This window comes from Schistocerca serialis, chromosome 9 (assembly GCF_023864345.2).
Source record: "Schistocerca serialis cubense isolate TAMUIC-IGC-003099 chromosome 9, iqSchSeri2.2, whole genome shotgun sequence".
In the NCBI taxonomy this organism is placed as follows: Eukaryota; Metazoa; Arthropoda; class Insecta; order Orthoptera; family Acrididae; genus Schistocerca; species Schistocerca serialis.
Genome location: NC_064646.1, coordinates 411344116 through 411365724, shown reverse-complemented (window position 1 = coordinate 411365724; position 21609 = coordinate 411344116). Strand labels below are relative to the sequence as shown.

Genomic DNA, 21609 nt, shown 5'->3' with positions numbered 1-21609 from the left:
ATTTGATGCACTACACTTCTGTCACCTGAATGTCACTACAGTCTGTGAGGGGCATGGCCGCTGTGTGGACACAACAATTTGGTGGAGTGGTTGGTGCCTGTTCACAGCCAGATGGACAGTGATCCCAGTTGAGGCAGAGAACCTGGCTTCGGCATATCAAGAGGAGCACTAACTGAGAACTTTTGCAGCTGACAGTTGCATGCTGGTGACTTTATGGTTGGTACAGTGTATCGTGTGGTATACTAGCTGTACATTGGGTACATCTGATAGCAAAAGCGTTCCACTTGCAAGTCTGTGGTTGTTGTGTGACAAGGTGTGGTTGGTTATTGATTGCACATAGAAGTGTGTGTGTGTGTGCAGTGAGTGAGAGCACTTCAGTTTGTTAACTACATGATGTGAGTCTGATTAATTGTGTTGAGCCTAAAATGTTAGCTTAAATTATGCTGTGAACATAACTCTCTTGTTGAGAGAGCTGCTGTGCAAATGAACTTTTACAGAGCATAATGTGTAGTTCATTGTGGTATTATATGGTGACAGTGTTGGTAGTAAACAAATACACAGTTTTGTGTTATGATCCTAGTTAGGTAATAGAGTGTTTTTATATTCTGTCTTTTGCTACTGAAGTTGTCTCACATATTATTACTCGTTATGTGCCAAGCATTGTAAATTTTTGTCATTGTTAGCTGTGTACGATGGTCCTAAGGTAAGGTTATTTGATGGAAGATACTTTTTATTGGTTGTTTGGAGCCCAGTGTCAGGATCTTTATAGGCTACAGAAATATCTTACTTAAGGAAACTGTATTTCTAGTCTGTTGATGTTAAACAAAATAAATTGAGTCCCACATGTACACAGCTCTCAGTCCAAACGCCACTTCATCTAAATCCTAGGCCACACATGTGACTCACTTTTTTCTTCAATAGCATGTGTCAACACAAGTAATCTGGAAGGCAAGCGTTAAAAATTCCAACCACTGTTAAGGAATGGTTTGTCAAGATATAATGCCAGCAAACAGTCCTAGAACTAGAGTGGAAGAACCTTAGCGAAACTATTCTGAGAACAAGCTAGGCCAAAGACATTCTTCAAAATTGGGCAGAGCACTAAGAGCTTTCGTTAGCTGTGCTAATCTAATGAGCATGACTCTCTTTTTTATTACCAGGGTGTCCATAGTAGTGGAAATTGTAGAAACGTTAGTCAATGTGCAGTCTGGTCATATACTGAAGCATGTTTCTCGTCCTTGCAGCAAGTCTGATGAACGGGTAGTGAAGAACGAAGATTGGTCTGGGCCACCTGCTGCACCACCACCACCACCACCAGCAGCAGCAGCAGCAGAGGAGGGTGCCGCAAGAGAGATGTCTGTGGACAGCCTGAGCCTTGTCGCTGGTAAGTGGGGCAACTTCTTGTATGCAATTTAGTAGACTCCGCTACTTCCTGCACACCTGTACCACACCCTGGAAAAGTCACAAACGTTCATGTGAGGCAAGCACTGTACTGTTTAGACCCAATCCCATGACCTAGCCTTTGCTTCAGTCTGCAGAATTTTGCCAGCGAATGCAAAAATTATGGAAACCGTTTTGAGGAACTTCAGAAGTTTCATCCAAAGTCTATGATCGTATATAGCTATAGGTCTCAGAACTCTAGTTGGCTTCATGGAGCTGTGAAGGTTCGATAGATTCTTACATTTTTCTGTGCCGAATAAGTTTAAATGTGGATGAAACATGTCATTTGACTGTAGCAAACGCTTCTGATGAGATTTCCTCGATACCTCTTTCTGAGTAAAGAACTTATTCGGCAGATGATAAAATTGTCGCAGGTTCTTTTTTTGCGCTCCGGTTTTGACCCAAGCACATAGTGAATTAAATCAGAAATGAGCTTTGGTTAATGCGATAGCAAAAGTATAGTCAACCGCCCCACATTAAGTAGCATATGATTTTTGTGCCAATCTTAATGAAGTTCTGCCACTTCAATCATTAGCAAAACAGTATTCACCATTTTCGCAAAACTACTGTTTTAAGTTCACTTTTTTTTTCTCCAGGGAGTAGTGATTGATCCATGACTAACCTACAGAAATTCATCTTTGCTGAGAGACCTGTGAACTGACTTTGAGCTTTTTAAATGCACTTTTGAAGTTTCTCCTTAGGGCATTTCGCTTCTACATTCGCAACATTGAACACCCATTTCGAAACTGGTTCTTAAGATAAAAATTCATTTCCTGCGAGATGTCTACCTTTTTTTCTTTCTTTATTTATTTCTTCCTTTATTGTATTTTGATTTCCCCCCTCCCCCCAGAAGGGGGGCAGGCTGGCAGCAGCATAATATGCCGCTCTGCAGCCTACAGATAAATTTAAAAAACATAATTAGATGATATAACAGTATAAAGAGGTGATAAAATGGTGACTGTTTAAAACTTGTACATGGCAAAAAAGTTGTGAAGAAAAATAAAAAGCAAAGAGGTCAGTGAGGCTGATTAAAACCGCTTAGGAAACAGACAGGCACAATTAAAAAACATGGTGACAGTATGGTTTCTGTTCACAACACTTTAAAAAGGGGACGCACAACACTGAACACTCACGGAAAATACTGCACTATAGAGTACAATGGCATATGGGTATGGAGTGGTGGGGGGGGGGGGGGGGGGCAAATAAGAGGGAGGGGGAAGCCAATAGAGGAAGAGGGCACAGAAAAAGGGGGGGGGGGGGTGGGGGGCGGAGCAGGGCGGGCGCGACAAAGGAGTTGGGAAGACAGTGATGTCTACCATTCCATCAAACTGTAGAATCTTAATGCAGTACTCTTCCACTGCGATATCAACAGTTAGGTCGACAGATAGTTGATAAAGCACATATTTAACAAAATCACTTCCAAACTGACTACAAATTATATTGCCTGAAAATAAATAAATTAATTAATGAAGCACCCAGAAGACTTGGCTGGATGTCAAGTGTGACTTTGTATACCTGTACACCATCGATAGTAAGTAAACGATTAGAGTGGCAGTTCTCTGTGACTGGTAGAATGGCCCACCAGAGTGCCCTAGTGTTAGAAATCTTACAGACACAGCTACATACAGGCATTGTATTAAATCCAATGGCGACATGTGAAAATTTGTGTTGGACCAGAACTCGAATCCGGATGCTCCACTTCTCTATAGCAGTTCCTCTAATCACTTAAGGCACCTGAGCACAGCTCCTGCCCTGCCCAAATTCCTACATGCCACACACTACAGATGTAGTGTCCTCTGTCCATTATCACCCATCACATGAGACGCACAAGTATTCAGACAAGTAAGTGCATCCCCACAGAAGATATTATTTTGAGGTGTCTGTTCTTTTGGACATGTTAGAAAGAACAGACACCGTACATACATACTTGCATTACTGTTGTTCATATTTAGTGTTGTTACTAGGCCTGGTAAAATTATAAGAGGCAAAACAGTGTCAACATTAAGTGATGACTGTGAAGGGCACAGAGACTCTGTGAACTGATGTGAAACAGAGTTATAGCGCCTGACAGAGATTCAAAGAGTCCTCATGGCAGGTGTAAGTTTTTGAAACATTCAGATGTGACAGTGGCCCGATGGTGGACTGCAAGGGAATATGAATGTGAATAAAATGTGTGTGAAATCTTATGGGACTTAACTACTAAGGTTATCAGTCCCTAAGCTTACACACTACTTAACCTAAATTATCCTAAGGAGAAACACACACACCCATGCCCGAGGGAGGACTCCCACCTCCACCAGGACCAGCCGCACAGTCTATAACTGCAGCGCATTAGACTGCTCGGCTAATCCTGCATGGCAGGGAATATGAGGGCAGGCATACTCATCGTCATGGTTCCAATGAAACACTTATGATTACACCACAAGGGAATTCTCCTTATTGTGCACGAAACATATTGTAACCCTTAGATATCCTTGTCTGCTATCTGAGAACAGTTAATGGACTCCCTCTACATTCTGTGTCATCCTGCAACATTGGTCAGAGACAACCAGCAGCCAGACTAGGGGATTACTATGCCATGTGTGGGCTGGCATTAACACCACAACACAAAAGGCTGCATTTGGAGTATTACCGTATGATTCTTCCAGTGTAGGGAAAAATCGGGTATCACTTCCGGTCATGGCTGGTATTGACCAAGGGAACTCTGACAGGACAATAGTATGTCACTTACATCCTGCATCTTCATATGGTGCCTTCTATGAGACAGTATCATGGCGCCATTTTTCAAGGGGACAACGATCGTCCACATGCAACATGCGTCCCTATCAGCTCTCTGTGTTATGTTTAGTTATTAGCTCTGTACCCACTAGAATATATGAGACATCAGCTCGTACGCCATCTCAATCCCAGTGAAACTATCCAGGATATCAAGGATCAGTTACATCAGCTGTGGACTAGCTAGCTTGTGTCAGGACTGGGTCAACAGTTTTATGACACAATTCTGTACTGAACCAATACATGCACCCAGTCCAGTAATCTGGCAACCCCTTAAAATTAACCCACAAGAGGTGCACTCCTTTGTCTAGAGTTGAGATATTTACGGCGAAGTCTTAGGATGCTCTTGCTCGCACTGTTTCATGGTTTTCTCTCATCGCAGGCAGCTGGGGTACACTGATTCCATCCCGGAGGGGGGAGAGGGGGTTATGGGGTGGTGGCAGGAAAGTAATCCGGCCATCCCATAAAATTAACCATGCCAGTTCTGTACTAAACACTGCCAACCCTGTGCATGATGCAGAACAAAGGCAGTCTCAAAAGAAGAAGAAGTAATTAATGAATAAAAGTGAAAAATTCATATTCATGAAAAGTCAGTTGTCAAAATGAAAAGATGTAAGGAGAGAAATGTCTTCTGAAATGTTACTTTCACTGTCAATTGATGCTGCAAGAAGTCAATTGCATTTACACATGCAAATACTTTCATTTCCAAATAAGTTCTTGTTAGTTCCCTTTCTATAAATATTCATCACAGAGGAACTAACACCACTGATAAAATTTACTGTTTTAGATACACTTCCTCCAATGGCCCGAAACAATATTTTTGTCCCTTTTTGCAGATAGGATAAATAGTCATCCTAATTGGACTAACATGGTTGAGAGTTTAGCGAAATAAGAGATTATCAGGAGCAGTCAAGAGTACGATGAGATCCAGAACATGTCATCTGTAATCGAAATAAAATGAAGCATTAAGACACAAACGGATAACATCTTCCTCTATCAGAGGACACCGCTGTAGTGGAGTCCAAGTTGCACTGTTTAACTAAAATAGAGAAATGCCCAGAAAAGGCGGAGGAGACAAAATGAAATTTCATGAGTTGAGAGGATACATGATGCTATTTCAGTGATTAACACACTGAGTCAAAATTACTTCATTTATCAGCAAGATGCTGAAATCCCTCCTGCCTGGATGCATGATCTAAATTGGTTAGAAAGGGTTTCTCCTGAGGTATCCCAACCCACAACGATTGTAATCGTACTTGATATTCTGGATACAGGAATGACGACGTCGTTGATGTTCGAACTGGTCTAAATCATGCACCATCAGGGATGGATCTAGGGATCTTGCAGGCCATAAGGGTATCTCAGTTATGCAGACAGTTCACGGATATACGTCCATCTGTAGATAGGCATTGTGCTGTTAAAAAAATGCAACATGATACTGTCACATGAGAGATAATGCATGATAGTGCAGCATGTCCATGTCAAACCAGTGTGCTATCACAGTTCAGTTAATCTCTACCAGCCATGACCTGAAATGATATCTGATAGCTCCTCTCAATATGAGACCAGGTGCAAACAAATTGTGTCTATCCAAACCAGTGGATGAATGGGACCACTCCCCATGCCGCCACCACACTCGTTGACCATAGTCGTCAGGGTAACGTAGAACAACGATTTATTGCTGAACTCAGTGCAAAGTCATTCTTGAGCAGTCTGTACTTGCCAGTCATGGCATCACTCCAGATGGATCCATTTGTGTTGTAGTGTAAACAGTAGCCTACGCATGTGTGTGTGTGTGTGTGTGTGTGTGTGTGTGTGTTCAATTTTAAACCAATGTGACATCTTGACACTGCATTATTTGACCATCCAACCCAATGGACGCCCATTGTGAGGCTACTTTCAGTCCAGTCTGGAGCTGGTAATGCTGTCTCTCATGTGTACGCAGCATATCAATGTCATTTACAGTGACAACTCAACATTTGAAGCTGTTCACGTTCCTTATATATCCTACCAGTTCTGGTACAACACCAAACATGAACACCACTAACACAGTTCGGTGGCCATTCTGTCTTAGAGAATTGCTACACAATTTTTTTAGAAATACGTGGATTCCGAATGAGATTTTCACTCTGCAGAGGAGTGTGCGCTAATATGAAACTTCAAGACTTCGAGTCTTCGTCCGGCACACAGTTTTAATCTGTCAGGAAGTTTTAAATGCATGGCTTGTGTGAACATAGACGCAGTTACATTGTTATCTGACCATGGTTTCTGGGAGTTTCACTCTTTTTTTATAAGGCAGCGGATATACGACAACTCCACATGTATACTAGGTGAACTATAGTGCAAGGTGCTTATGAAGCATTGGCACTTCTAAAATTCAAGCAATAACAATTTAAATCACATGTTTACATAACTAAGAGAGTGGGCTCACTATATCGCAATACAGAGTGTGAGATGACGTTAACCACATCGTGTTTGCCTACCAGCGACGGAAATACGGAACATGCATACTACTTCATCAGATTCTGTATGTGGGATACAAGAGACCTTCCACCATCCCGCCGCTTCTGCCTGATACCGATGTCATTGCCTTGAACCTATCATCGAGCATCCTCATTGCAGACAATATGGAAATAAGACAGTTATTCCTCAAAAAAAAAATAAACCCACTGTGATGACCTATGCAGTCAGCAACTCTGAAATTAATGTGTGTTTGTGTGTGTGTGTGTGTGTGAGATAGTGTAGTCGAGGGATGAAAATTTTCTGAACTTTCTGCAAAGATAGAACTGCTTGAATGGTGTGTTGGATGGCTGTATGACTGTCTTAACCAGCATAAAATAAAATAAAATTTACAGCAATGGAAAAAATGCTTACTATCCACTCTCCAAAACACTACAAAATTGCTCCACCACTGCGCAGCATGTAACACAAGAACTAAGCTATTTGCTGTAGATACTCACGCGACGTTTGTGTTTTGATCATAATAACATTTTACCCGATGTTTTCTACACTGTAAACTTACAGCTCTCTTGGTGTAAACAGTTGAGATTAAATTTACTGCACAGCTAACTAATCAGTTTTGTAAATTTTATTGTGTTCTTACACCAGTTTATATTTCTTACCTTTGTAAACAAGGGTGCATTTTCATGAAAGTTAATCTTTTTCTTTACAGTGCACTCAGGCATGTCAGATATACAGGAATTTGTTTTGCCCCATGTGGAGCCAGCATTCTGCTCGCTGGAGGTTGAGCGTGAGAAGTAGACTGGTTAGTATACAATCAACACTGCTGTGATATTGCATTCATAAGCTTGTTTATATTGTTTTAGCTCTGTCAATTTGGGTACATTTTGATAAACTTTATCCCTTTTGTTCGCAGTCTTCTCAAGCATGTTAGCCCGGAGTGTGCCAATTTTGGCCCCAAGGAACACCTGTTCTGCACACTCCACAATACGGCCCGCAGGGTCAGCACTACTCAGACCTGTAGGCCGGGAAGAAGCTGGATTTAGTCCAGAGCAGCAAGCATTCCGCTCACCACACGAAACGCCATTCAGACTAGAGCACAATAAGTAGGATGGTGAGTATATGATCCAGTCTGCTTGATATTTTGTACACACACTTGTTTATATTTTTTACCCCTATCGATATGGGTACATCTTGATAACATGTAACCTTTTTGTTCACAGTCTACGCATTCCTGCTGGACAGAAGAGTGACTATACTGGCCCAGAGCAGCAAGTGTTGTGCTGTCTAAACAAAACACCCTTCAGGACCAAGCACTGGTCTGGGCTGTTGGCCTGAAAGGATCTGACTATAGCGTGGAGCAGCAATAATTCTGCTCGCCATGCAAAATGGCCTTCGAAACTGACCAAAGGAGCTAAAATGGTGAGTATACAATCCAGTGTCCTGTGATAATGTCTTCTTACACTGGTTTATATTTTTCACATTGATCAACTGGGGTTTATTTTATTGAAACATAGTTCTGTTGTTCACAGTTACTCAGGCCTGTTTGCTGGCAGTGTGCTGATTTTAGCCCAAAGCAGAAACTGTTCTGAACACTTGACAAAACGGCATTCAAAGCCAACCACTACTCAGATCTATTGTCCGTGAAGAAGCTGATTTCAGCCCACAGCAGGAAGCATTCCGGTCACCAGGCAAGATGGTGTTCAGACTCGACAACAGGAAGTAAGATGGTGAGTACATGATCCAGTCTGCTTGATATTTTGTTCACACACTTGTTTATATTTTTTACCTCTAACGACGTGGGTACATTTTGATAAAAAGTAACCGTTTTTGTTCACAGTCTACTCAAGCCTGCTGGCTGGAGGGCGACTATATTGGTCCAGGGCAGCAGGTATTCTGCTCGCTAACAAAACAGCCTTCATGGCCAAGTTCTACTCAGGCCTGCTGACTAGAAAGGAGCTGAATTTGGCGCAGAGTAGCAACCATTCTGCTCACTAGATAAAACAGTCTTCAAACTTGAGCGCAAGAGATGGGACTGTGAGTACATGTTTCAGTCTGTTGTGATACTGTGTTCTTATATTCTTCTGCAATTTTACCATGATCTATAAATATACACTTTTATGAAATGTAACCAGTTTCTTCACTGTCTAATCAGGCCTACTTGGCGGCGAGGAGCATTTTGGTCCAGAACAGCAACTACCCTTCTAGCTAGACAAATTGGCCTTCGGTGTCTAGTACTACTCAGAAATGTTGGCCGGGAAGGAGCTAATTTTACCTTGCAGAAATCAGCATTCCGCACACCATGCAGAACGGCCTTCAGCCTCGAGAACAAGGAGAATGGTGAGTATATGTTCCAATCTACTACGATTTTGCGATCTTACACTTGGTTATTTATTTACCTTCATCGACAACAGTGCAGTTTGATGAAACTTAATGCTTTTATTCACAGTGTACTTAGACGTGTTGGGTGGGAAAGACTTTTTGTTGACTCCAGAGCACACACAGATTAGTGTCAACGTCTTCCCAACTATGTTGGACTATTCTTATTTCCTCCCATATCACCATTCTACATTTCTAACACTAACATGCGTTCACACATCTTAGTAAGCACCTGTAGACCATTCCGTTTTTTGTTTCTCATTGCTTAACTTTTCAGTTCGGGCTAAACCTACAGAGTTGCTCATTCACAAATTTGGTCCGTTTTTCACCACAGTTAGCGATGTTACAGATAGAAATATTTCATTACAACCTTTTCTCTCTCAGATGCCACTTTGTGAAAGCCACACTAATAGACACAAATCGTTATTTACCGGTAACTTCCGACTGTTGTTTGTGTTAGTTACCTGTGTTCTACTGATCAACAACATTCATTGAAATTTCAACTTAAACTGTAACAAAGTTGACCTTCTCTCGGTTATTTTGTGAACATAGTTTATCAATTTGATGTTAATACAAATAAATACATTGGACTGCACTGAGAGAAAGAACCAAGGCAATACACAGCACGGTAACGTATTTCGGAACAACTTGCATGTGACGGTAATCGACGATCTAACAGGAGTGCAGGATTTCATTGTCGTAGAACTACATTGAGTGACTGCGAGCCTTACGTTGGGAGAGAAACTAATGTGGATACAAAACAATCCCATTGTGTCATATTTATTTACTCGTAGATAACCTTAAAATCCCTTTGATGTTGTGCCATGTAGCTCTTAGGAAAGTTTTGGACTCTGCCTTCACACGATTTCTTCAGAACAAAAATCACACCAACAACGTAGACTCAACCACACGGCCATCTTCGACATCTTGTTACAACAATGAGCCAGTATACCAATGAAGCCCTCAACCCACTGACCGACAGTTGGTTGAGTCATGATGTATGACCTCCCATGTGCTTTGTTCACTTAAACTACCTCCATCTAAGTCTGTAGATATTGCCACCAGGAAAAATAAATATTGAAATGGCAACTAAAAAGATTGCCTATGTGATTGAATCTATTTAGTCTTATTTAATATGAAATGGACAAATAGAAAGCATATGATGTAACCATGGCGGATTACAGTCCGAAGTAGGTCCGACATCAGCCAGGTCCCAAGGCGTTTTCTTCCATTCAATGGCCTGTCTGTCTTACTTAGTACTTTTGAGGCTGCTGTGACATCAGGCAAGCCACTTTATCAATTATTTGTCTATCAAAACTGCAGTGTCCCATATTGGTTTCTCCAGTGGATACTCTTTAGCAGCACTCTCTGAAAAATTTTCACTTCATTTTTATTGTCTTAAAATGCGTTTTTCGGAAGTAGTATTTTTTTTCCTTTGTCGTCCATTCCTTGGACTCGTCCGTTCACTGATTTCCAAGGGATATCTGCCCTCAAAAATTCAGTCTTACGAATTGTTTGTGCCTTAGCGAAACCTTGTGTCAGCTCTCCGAAACTTTCTGCAACTATGCTCTCCTGCCTGCCCTAATGACATGCTGCCCTTGTTCCCCCTTCCCCCTCCCTTTCCTCCCTATGCAACAATGGTACCTTCCTCCTTTCAGGTGGTCCTACAAATTCTAATTTCAGTGCTTAGTTGAAACTGATATATCTTGAGATCTAACACTCAAATCACAAAGCATGTTTTCACAAGGCCCTCTCTAATCAAATTGTATGTACATCATCCTGTGATTGCATATACTAATCACTCTCCTTCATTATTTTAATTTATCTACGGATTAGCTATGAGTGTGCTGAGCATGCAAGAATCTACCTCTGCCATGTCTCAACCTTCTCATATTGTTTTTGAAACATTCATGAGCACTGAATATCGGTACATGATAAACTTCACTTTCCTTTATTTCTACGTCATGTAGGTATATTTCATTTTCTCACGTTTTCTGCTGCCCCCAATTGGTCACAGCATTCAATTCTGTCCTTTTCATGTCCTTTGCAAGTCTTACCAGTTTTTAGAACTCCCCCCCCACCGCCGCCCCCAACTTTTAACACTATATATTTTAAAGAAAACATGCACTGATAGTTACATCATTTTATTTGTCATGAGGATACATATATAAAATTTTTAAGTCAATTCTTATACAACAAATTTCAGTAAGAGTATCTCTTTATGCTATGTATGTAGTGTTATCACAGTTACTTTGTCGTACCACTTAACACTTCACATCTAACTTCACCACACAGTTTCACATGCTAGTGCTGGTGTGTTAACCTATAAGATATGAGGTAAGTGATTATGATCCTCCACCTTGAGATCTAACCCTAGGCATGGGACAAAAGAGAGTATTGCTGTCCACCATGTCTCCCATGACACCTTCTTCCTCATCAACACCATGGTCTACTCCAATCCCTACTCCAGAGCCATCTTTCTCTAATGTGTGATAGGTTCATAAATCTCAGAATAAAAGCCTCACAATGACACCTGAAGGCCACCATTCTCCACACCATGTAACAAAGTTTGTATTCTAACTACACACAGATTAATTTGTTACACTACTTTTTCCAAATACACTCCTGGAAATGGAAAAAAGAACACATTGACACCGGTGTGTCAGACCCACCATACACTGCGAGAGGGCTGTACAAGCAATGATCACACGCACGGCACAGCGGACACACCAGGACCCGCGGTGTTGGCCGTCGAATGGCGCTAGCTGCGCAGCATTTGTGCACCGCCGCCGTCAGTGTCAGCCAGTTTGCCGTGGCATACGGAGCTCCATCGCAGTCTTTAACACTGGTAGCATGCTGCGACAGCATGGACGTGAACCGTATGTGCAGTTGACGGACTTTGAGCGAGGGCGTATAGTGGGCATGCGGGAGGCCGGGTGGACGTACCGCCGAATTGCTCAACACGTGGGGCGTGAGGTCTCCACAGTACATCGATGTTGTCGCCAGTGGTCGGCGGAAGGTGCACGTGCCCGTCGACCTGGGACCGGACCGCAGCGACGCACGGATGCACGCCAAGACCGTAGGATCCTACGCAGTGCCGTAGGGGACCGCACCGCCACTTCCCAGCAAATTAGGGACACTGTTGCTCCTGGGGTATCGGCGAGGACCATTCGCAACCATCTCCATGAAGCTGGGCTACGGTCCCACACACCATTAGGCCATCTTCCGCTCACGCTCCAACATCATGCAGCCCGCCTCCAGTGGTGCCGCGACAGGCGTGAATGGAGGGACGAATGGAGACGTGTCGTCTTCAGCGATGAGAGTCGCTTCTGCCTTGGTGCCAATGATGGTCGTATGCGTGTTTGGCGCCGTGCAGGTGAGCGCCACAATCAGGACTGCATACGACCGAGGCACACAGGGCCAATACCCGGCATCATGGTGTGGGGAGCGATCTCCTACTCTGGCCGTACACCACTGGTGATTGTCGAGGGGACACTGAATAGTGCACGGTACATCCAAACCGTCATCGAACCCATCGTTCTACCATTCCTAGACCGGCAAGGAAACTTGCTGTTCCAACAGGACAATGCATGTCCGCATGTATCCCGTGCCACCCAACGTGCTCTAGAAGGTGTAAGTCAACTACCCTGGCCAGCAAGATCTCCGGATCTGTCCCCCATTGAGCATGTTTGGGACTGGATGAAGCGTCGTCTCACGCGGTCTGCACGTCCAGCACGAACGCTGCGCAACTGAGGCGCCAGGTGGAAATTGCATGGCAAGCCGTTCCACAGGACTACATCCAGCATCTCTACGATCGTCTCCATGGGAGAATAGCAGCCTGCATTGCTGCGAAAGGTGGATATACACTGTACTAGTGCCGACATTGTGCATGCTCTGTTGCCTGTGTCTATGTGCCTGTGGTTCTGTCAGTGTGATCATGTGATGTATCTGACCCCAGGAATGTGTCAATAAAGTTTCCCCTTCCTGGGACAATGAATTCACGGTGTTCTTATTTCAATTTCCAGGAGTGTATTTTCAGAATAATTTTAGTCATGACTTCAGTGATGGAAGCTTACCATTATTACTGATTATGATTTACTCTGTCCAAGGAATACCACTCATGACTCCATAGACTTTTCCCTGTCCATTATTGTACTTTTTTGGTTTTCGTACACTGAAAATCATACTTTCTTGATTGCATTTGCTACATTTACTAAATCATTGGACCTTTTTATATTTATACTTCTAAGTCCACCTATTCTGGTGCTCCACACTGCCCAGTCTCTTATTTCCTTAGCCAATTACATAAAATATACAGATCACACACCTGTTTGTGACACAAATCACTAATCTTCTTAACATCAGATTCTTGCCCTCGTGTATATTACACATTCCGCACTGTTACCTTAGTTCCAAGTTACAGTTCTATTATATTTATTCCTCTTGTAACCTATTTAACTTAAAACATAAAAACACTGTTCATACTTGTATATCAGAGTGTTACTTCCAATGTTGTTATTTACCCAGAATTCTGTCTTGTTTTCACTTCATGTCCCCCTTGTTATTTTCTTTGTATTTCAAAACTCTATTCACACTGTTCTACTTTTGGGATTTTACGTTTATCATGATATCTTCATGACATCCTGTATCCAACCATTGACTTACTTCACATATTCTCTAGCATTTCAATAACTTCCTCACTTCTCAGTTGTCTATATGTACATACTGAAGACTACCAACAATAGATTAAACAAAAGAGGAAGAGAATAGAACAAGGAAAGAATGCATTGTTCTACCCAGCTCAAGTACGCACAGTCGCCTCGCTGTGAAGTTTCCCATAGAGCAGCAACCCTCGTACCCTTTTTAATGTGCCTCATCTACCATCCTTTTGTCAACTTTCCACGCATCTGTTTCCGGTCCTCCTTCCAGAGGATAACTCTTACATCCTTTTTCTGCTTCCCTTTGAACTCTAAAACGATATAAACTTATATTTCATACTTCTTTTTCATTAGAACCTTTGGTCTTACTTGGAAGTTTTAAATTTCCCAGAAATGGCTCCTTTTGCTACAAAAATTATGTTACTACTGCCTTTTCCTAACTAGACTCTGCGTGAACAGGCACCATGAAGTTCTAGCGGTACCGACTGGGCACCATGTCATCCTCAGCCCACAGGCGTCACTGAATGCGGATGTGGAGGGGCATGTGGTCAGCACATCACACCACTGACCATTAGTCAGTTTACATGACTGGAGCTGCCACTTCTCCATCAAGTAGCTCCTATGTTTACCTCACAAGGGCTGAGTACACCCCACTTACCAACAGTGCTCGGCAGACCGAATGGTCACCCATTCAAGTCATAGCCCTGTCTGACAGCGTTTAACTTCGCTGATCTGATGACTGCCTTTTACTGCATGCTGAGGTTTTGTTAGAAAACGAATATTTGCATACTTGGAAATACACACGGTTTATTAGGTACTGGTTCAACACAAAGCACATACAACAACAACAACAACATACAGAGAAACCACACACAGGTGCGTATTACCAACCACTGAACATGAAATACTGACTTTAGTTATTTAGTTATTAAAGAACACCAAAGATGTGAAACACATTAACGCTCTTCCTTATTTAATAACTTGCGAAGTCTACTCTTATTACATAAATACTGATATCTAATGTAAAACAGTGGCTTTTTTAGTATATCAGCAAGTTGTTCTACAGTGTCTACTTTTGCAACTGTGATTTCATAAGCGTCGACTAGTTCATGGACAAAGAAATGCCTTATATGAATATGCTTCATTCTTCAGTGAAACTCAGGATTCTGGGCAAGCCAGATAGCAGTTTTGTTGTCAGCCTGCAGAACTGGTGTTGCCTCCAATTGGTCCATTTCTGTCAGAAGCTTCTTGATCCAGACAATTTCCCAACCAGCTTCACTGGCAGTCACAACCTCAGCTTCAGTTGTGGCTATGGCAACAGAAGATTGCCTTTGACTAATCCAGGAAATAGGTGCCCCAAAGTACAGACAAAGGACACCATATGTTGAGAGCCCAGAGCCAAGATCACCTCCAATGTGGTCAGCATCACTAGAACACTCTAAAACCTGCTTCTTAGAATTGTTTTTATATAAAAGTCCATAATTTGTCGTGTCTCTCAAGTATCGTAAGATTCGTTTAGCTTTCACTACATCACAATCTGTTGATTTCATGATACAACACTGGCAGCATATGCAATGTCAGGACGTCTCCCACACATCAGAAACATCAGTGCTCCAACAGCTTGGCTGTATGGAAATTCAGAGTTACGAGGACTTTCTTCTGTATCATTGTCATTTATAATGGGTGTAGTTACAGCCTTGCAGTTCTTCATGTTGAAACGCTCTGGTATTTTCCTGTGTAATGAGTCTGACTTACACATACAGTTCCACATTCTTGTTGGTCAATTTCCAGACCTAAGAAAAATGATGCAGGCACTGAAGTAATTTTAAACTCTACTCTTAAATCACTGACAATGTCTTCAAGTTCCTGTTCACTGTGAGCTGCAATCAGACCATCATCAACATAAAGCACAAGGAATATTTTCTTACAGCCTTACTGTCTCACGAAAAGGCAAGGATCAGCTTCACTCCTCAGAAAGCCCAATTTAGTGAGATGATTACTGAACTTCTCATTCCAGCAATGCGGAGCCTATTTCAGTCCATATTGACTTTTCTTCAAGTGACATGCTCTCCCAGACCCATCATCACATCCTTGAGGTTGTTGCATATAAATGGTTTCTTTTAAATCATCATAAAGAAAAGCAGTTGAAACATCAATTTGTAAAAGTTTCATGCTCTCACTTGCAGCAACACTTAGTAGTGCTCGAATGGTAGACACTCTAGCTACAGGACTGAAAGTCTGGCCATAGTCAACTCCTTTCTGCTGCGAATTACCCTTAATCACCAATCTTGCCTTGAATTTATTGACTGAGCCATCAGCATTTGTTTTGACTTTATACACCCATCTATTAGGAATGGACCTCTTTGCATATGGTAGGTCAACCACAACCCACGTTCTATTTTCTTGAAGAGCTTTTATTTCATAATCCATAGCTTCCTTCTAGAAATCGTGATGAACAGACTTCATGGCATCGCTGTCTGTTTCTGGTTCTTGGAAAGATAGTGAGAGGTTCATTACATAATCATTAAATTTTTGTGGAGGTCTGAGTGTTAACCAATCATGCAGACATGGTAAAGCTTCTCCACTGTTGCTTCCTGATCTTCCTCCTGAGGGTCTTCATCTACATCCGAGGAACTGCCATCCTCTTCACTCTCACTATCAATACCATTGGTCTTCAGTCTGAGGTGCTGGATCCTGATGATTGAAAACATTCACTGGAAGAGTTGAACTTTTCTCATTCTTCAGTGGCCTCTCCTCAAAGATGACATCTCATGACCTAATGAGTTTGCACACCTCTCCACAATAAATTCTGTAACCCTCATTGTGATCATATCCAATGAAGACACCTTTCAGTGCTTTTCGGTCCATGTTCCTCCTGTGTTGTTTTGGAATATGAGCATAGCAAGTGGAGCCTATCACCTGTGGATGTTTCAGTCTTGCCTTCTTTCCATACCACAATTCATATGGAGATGTTCCTGGAATACTGGAAGGCCCTGTTCAGATAGAATGTAGGTTGTGGTGTTCACCATCTCTGCCCAAAGTTCCTGTGGAATGTTTGCATGTGCATGCATTATGGCTCTGGCAGTTTCCACAACTGTGCAGTTCTCTCTTTCACTGCACCCATTTTGTTCTGGAGTGTAAGGCATTGTGAGGCGTTGAATTACACCCTCTTTGTGAAGAATCTCTTTTGCTTGCTTGTTGTCAAATTCTTTCCCATGATCACTCAGAAGTTCCTTGGTGGTATGCCCAGGAGCTTTTGCTTCAGCTATGAACTGCCTTAACTTTTCTGCAACTCCAGACTTTTCTTGTATGAAATGTGTTGCCCTAAACTTTGTATAATCATCTTCGAAAAGAATAAAATACCGGTGCCCTGACACAGAAGGTACTTGAAACGGAACACATACATCAGCGTGAATAAGCTCATCTGGTTCTGCTGTCCTCTTACTGTTGCCAAATGGTAAATGATGAGCCTTGCCATAAATACAGCCTTCACAAAGTTCACTGTCCATTTCCACCTCAATATTTAATTCGCTACAAAGTACAGACTTCACATCGCGCTTGTATAGTTTCCGAATCTTTCGTGATAAAGCTGCAGCGTATTGTCTCTGCTAGTGGTGTTAACTTCGCTGAGGGAGCTAGGTTTCACATTTCTTACAGCAAGTTTAAAAAGGCCTACAAAGCGATCACTGTCACCTACCAATCTAGAGACATTATCAATCTTAAGATGACAAATTTCTGCGCTTGATGTGAATTTACTTTCTGGACGTTTATCCTGTGCTGCAAGAACAGAGAATAAATTCTTGTGAATCTGAGGTACATACCATACATCTGTTAAGGTAATTCTGTTCCAGTTTCCTCCAACTGCTGCTTCATTGTCTATTGAACCTTTTCCAATAGCTTCAATAATGTCACCATTAGCTATAGTAACTGAGAGTTTTGTTAGAAAAGGCTGAAATGTTTTCAAACAATTCCTATCATATGTAATATGACTTGTTGCACCATTGTCTATATAGCAGTCCTCATTTCTACATTCAGAGTTCATCACAGAAGATGTCACAGAAAGAAGTAGCATATTTGTATCTGTGGTAGCTGGTTTTGGAGATTTGCCATCCACTGCCAACTTTCAGCACACTTTAATTATATGGTTGGGCTTGTTGCAGTAATTACATATTAATTTCTTTTTCTTCATTGGATTTACTTGCTGAAATGACAGACTTAATGAGTCTGTAGTGAGGGCTTCTTGTTTACTAAAATCATCTTCCTTTGTCCTCAGTGCTTTCTCTTATGCACACCATTGATTTGTCAAATTATCAATTGTTATGTCATCTCTAGACGTTCCGGTTAGCGTCCAACTAGATTTAAATGATAAATAGGCTCCTGGTAGAGTACCTAATATTTTACAAATAAAAAACAAATCAGGCATTTTTGAATTATTTACGATATCTTTAGTAATTTCCTGTTTCATTTCACTTCACAAATTTTTCAGTTTGGAAGTATGTGTCGGCAATATCGTCTTCAGGAGCCTTTTTGTAACTAAAGAACTGCAGACAAAGGTTGTAAACTTTGTCTTCAGAGACACCATCAAATATTTTGTGTAATTCTGTCCACACTTCACTCGCAGTATTTAGGCGAATTATTTTCTGCCAAGTTTTTTCCGACATATTTGCAGTCAAAACAGGAATTCCTCGTAGACAAATACTTATTATGTATTTGCAAGTGTTGCAATTTGTTTTGCCTTCCGCAACTCCGATGTTGATAATTCTCGTTGAATCCTTCGATGGTTGCGTGGAATTAACAACTTCAAAAACGTCTTCTTGTAGATAACTTTAAAAACCTTTTGCACAGAGCTACGTCATTATTTTCGTACAAGTGTCCTTTTAACACGCACCTGGGCCCATAACCCACTGGTATTTTGTTAGAAAACGAATATTGGGTATTTGTAAATACAGATGGTTTATTAGGTACCGGTTCAACACAAAGCACGTACAATATAAACAACAACTATACATATACAGAAAAACCACACGCAGGTGCGTATTACTACTGCTACTGAACATTAAATACTGTCTTTCGTTATTTAGTTGTTAAAGAGCACCAAATACGTTAACACTGTATGTACATTATTATAAAACACCACTCGACAATTGCATCACAACAACTCATATTAAAAAAATCGATACTTGTGATCATGTTAACACTGAGTTTCTGAATTCTCTAACTTGTGTAATTCTGTGACCACAACTTTGAAATGCAAGAGTAGTTTGATTTCATGTTAGACTGTTTTTGGACACCATTCCTGTAGCAACAAAAATTTGACGTTGCAGATCAGCAGTAGTACTGTGTCCATTTTGCTGGGTGAAGACACTGAAATGTGTGAACAGCTGTCAACCAATACCTCACTTTCTAAGCCACCTACTGCTCCTTTTCCAATCGGATTGACATCAGCTGAAACGGGCATCAGCTCTCTTCCACAAAACAACTCCTTTATTTTGGCTTTTTTTTTTTTTTTACCAAACTCGGTCACAGGCATCGAATTTCTGTTTTTGCTCTTCCTATGCACCAATCAGCCTGGGAGTCTAAAACACACTGCATGAGTGCTGTCCAACCTTGATGGCAGTTCATATTTGGAATCTCCATCAAATACAAATTTATAAATCATATTAGTTTCGTCCAGAGGCACTCTTGCGTTTCATAATGAACAAGCTTGTTTGAATTCTCTCGCTTGCAGTTCAGAAGTGCTTGCTTCTTTGCAGTCTTCTATATACTGTTCTGGAGCAAGAAGTCCCCACACTTCCTACATCAACGAATTTTTATTTCTTATTGTTCCTGTTCCAGTCAGTTGCTTTTTGTCAAACTGCCACACTATCCCAATAGTACCAGCATCATTTAATCCGTCAGTTATGTCATAATAATAACTGGGGTGCAAGTCAGGTGACTCTTCATACACACTCGGTGGTGCAGGAATGTCTCCCCCACTCATCAGTGTCTCCATTCCTACCAAGTTCACTAGAACTTCCCATCAGCTGCCCAACCAAGCTATTCTGCAATATTATTCCCCCACTGAGTGCACCTCCTTGCCACCAAGGTCACCTGTGGCAGCTGCTATGCACACTTTATTTATGTTCCTCACTATTACTTGCCAGTTTTCTACTTAAAACTGGTCATCAGAATGATTGCTATTCTGTTGCCTGTTGTGCACATCATCATAAGTGGCACCAGTCTTCCACCTTCCCGCAGCTGCTGTGTTATATTTTGCACTATAATGTAACGGCCATGAGAATATTAGATTCTTTCGAGAGAACGTTCATAATTCTCGTAATTGTCATGGAGTGGTGCTACAAGTTCTCACCAAACACAGAATGGTAACAAAAGTCTTATACCCACAGCAACAACTGCACAGCCACCTCCCCATCAGTACTTACAGAATGCCTCCATTGTTCCCTGACCAGATTGGTACTAGTCTTCGGTCCAGAAATGTATGAGCAGTTCTTGCTGAATTGCTGTAGACCAATATTCTTTCAAAAATTGGACCTTGAGAACTTGTAAATGATTACAGTACTTAGTTACATCATTCACCTGTCTAAAGACATCATCTTTGAATTGCTCTGCTGTAAAAGAAACAGACAGCAAATGAGTTGTAGAAAAGGTAGTAAGAGCAACTTGACTTTCCGCGAGTTGTATCCAAGGATATATCCTCAAAGTCCTTTGTGGATGGGCTTAACAGCAGCTGGTTCCATGGCTAAATAAAAATGAGGACAGCAACCAGGCAACAGTCGGTTACTGCTTCACAGTGGGCTAATAGCAACTTGTCCAGAAACACATGGAAGTATGACTTCTTGACGTGGCTGGAAGTACGAGAAGATTGTACTGAAAGATGTTGGGCGATTAGCCAGTTTCATCCATAGCTAGTTTCACATCCTTGGATGTCATGGTGCAACTTAATGGTATAAACAGTAACAAACTTTATGAGCACATTTGAAACAAACAAAAATTAACAAAATATAGGCACTAGCAACTTCACTAGGCAAAAATTTGTCAAAGTATCATTGATCACAATGCCACATGACAAGATTAAAAAGTGAGGATGTCCCTAATATAACTATAAAACCTAGAAACTGTAGCTTATACGGTTGAAATCTGTGGTAACAGCTAAGGAGGCGAAACTTCGGAAATATAATAATTGTTTCCAGTTTAATATTTGTTTCAAGCTTGGAAACTGACTCCTTTTGATGAACTGTTCCTTGTGATATGCACCTCCCTCTACTCTTTATGTGTAAGGTCTATGTGTTTTGGCATACATCTTGAAATTTGACATTTCTCTCGTGTGGCATAGACACCAGCACTTAAATCAGCGTCTTTGTTGTCCACAGGTGTGCTCGGTTGTCTTGGACAGGCCTAATGTCCCCTGTGACAGGTCAGCCAGCAGCGACAAAGTCATTATTATCGGGGTGCACACCCACCTTCCAGGCAACGGGGACAGCTCAACACCGACGATGTTTTCTTTTTCAGTTGTGGTGGGCATCTGACTACTGTAAGCGCAGCCAACACACTAGCAGCACCATGTGCCGTCGTCATGGACGCTGACAAGACACCACCTATTGGCTGGAGACGCTGTGGTACTGCTGCTATCACAACAGAAGTGTTATGACATTGTGAAGCTAACATCAGTACAGTCAGAAATGTTTGCCTGGCGTTTAAAACTGATTTTTCTTTACAATAAACAAATTATTTTAGCAACATGAGAATACTCATTGAGTGTAACTATTGTTACCTTTATACTAGAGCGTTAGTTACACAACGGTACATGCATTGGCCTATTCACTTTCATTCAGCATCTTGTTCCATCAGAAATGTAACAGCATTGTTGAATGCATTCACTGCCAACCACTTAGCCTATCTG

At 41.6% G+C, this 21609-nt stretch overlaps 1 long non-coding RNA gene across 1 annotated transcript; it reads left to right on the top strand.

Annotated features, from left to right (window-relative positions):
* Nucleotides 1–7900: 7900 nt before the first annotated feature.
* Nucleotides 7901–21395, top strand: LOC126419871 (uncharacterized). Its single transcript, XR_007576015.1, has 5 exons — nucleotides 7901–8094; nucleotides 8205–8402; nucleotides 8513–8709; nucleotides 8828–9012; nucleotides 21080–21395. It is a non-coding gene; the product is annotated as an uncharacterized LOC126419871 (long non-coding RNA).
* The last annotated feature ends 214 nt before the right edge of the window (nucleotides 21396–21609 follow it).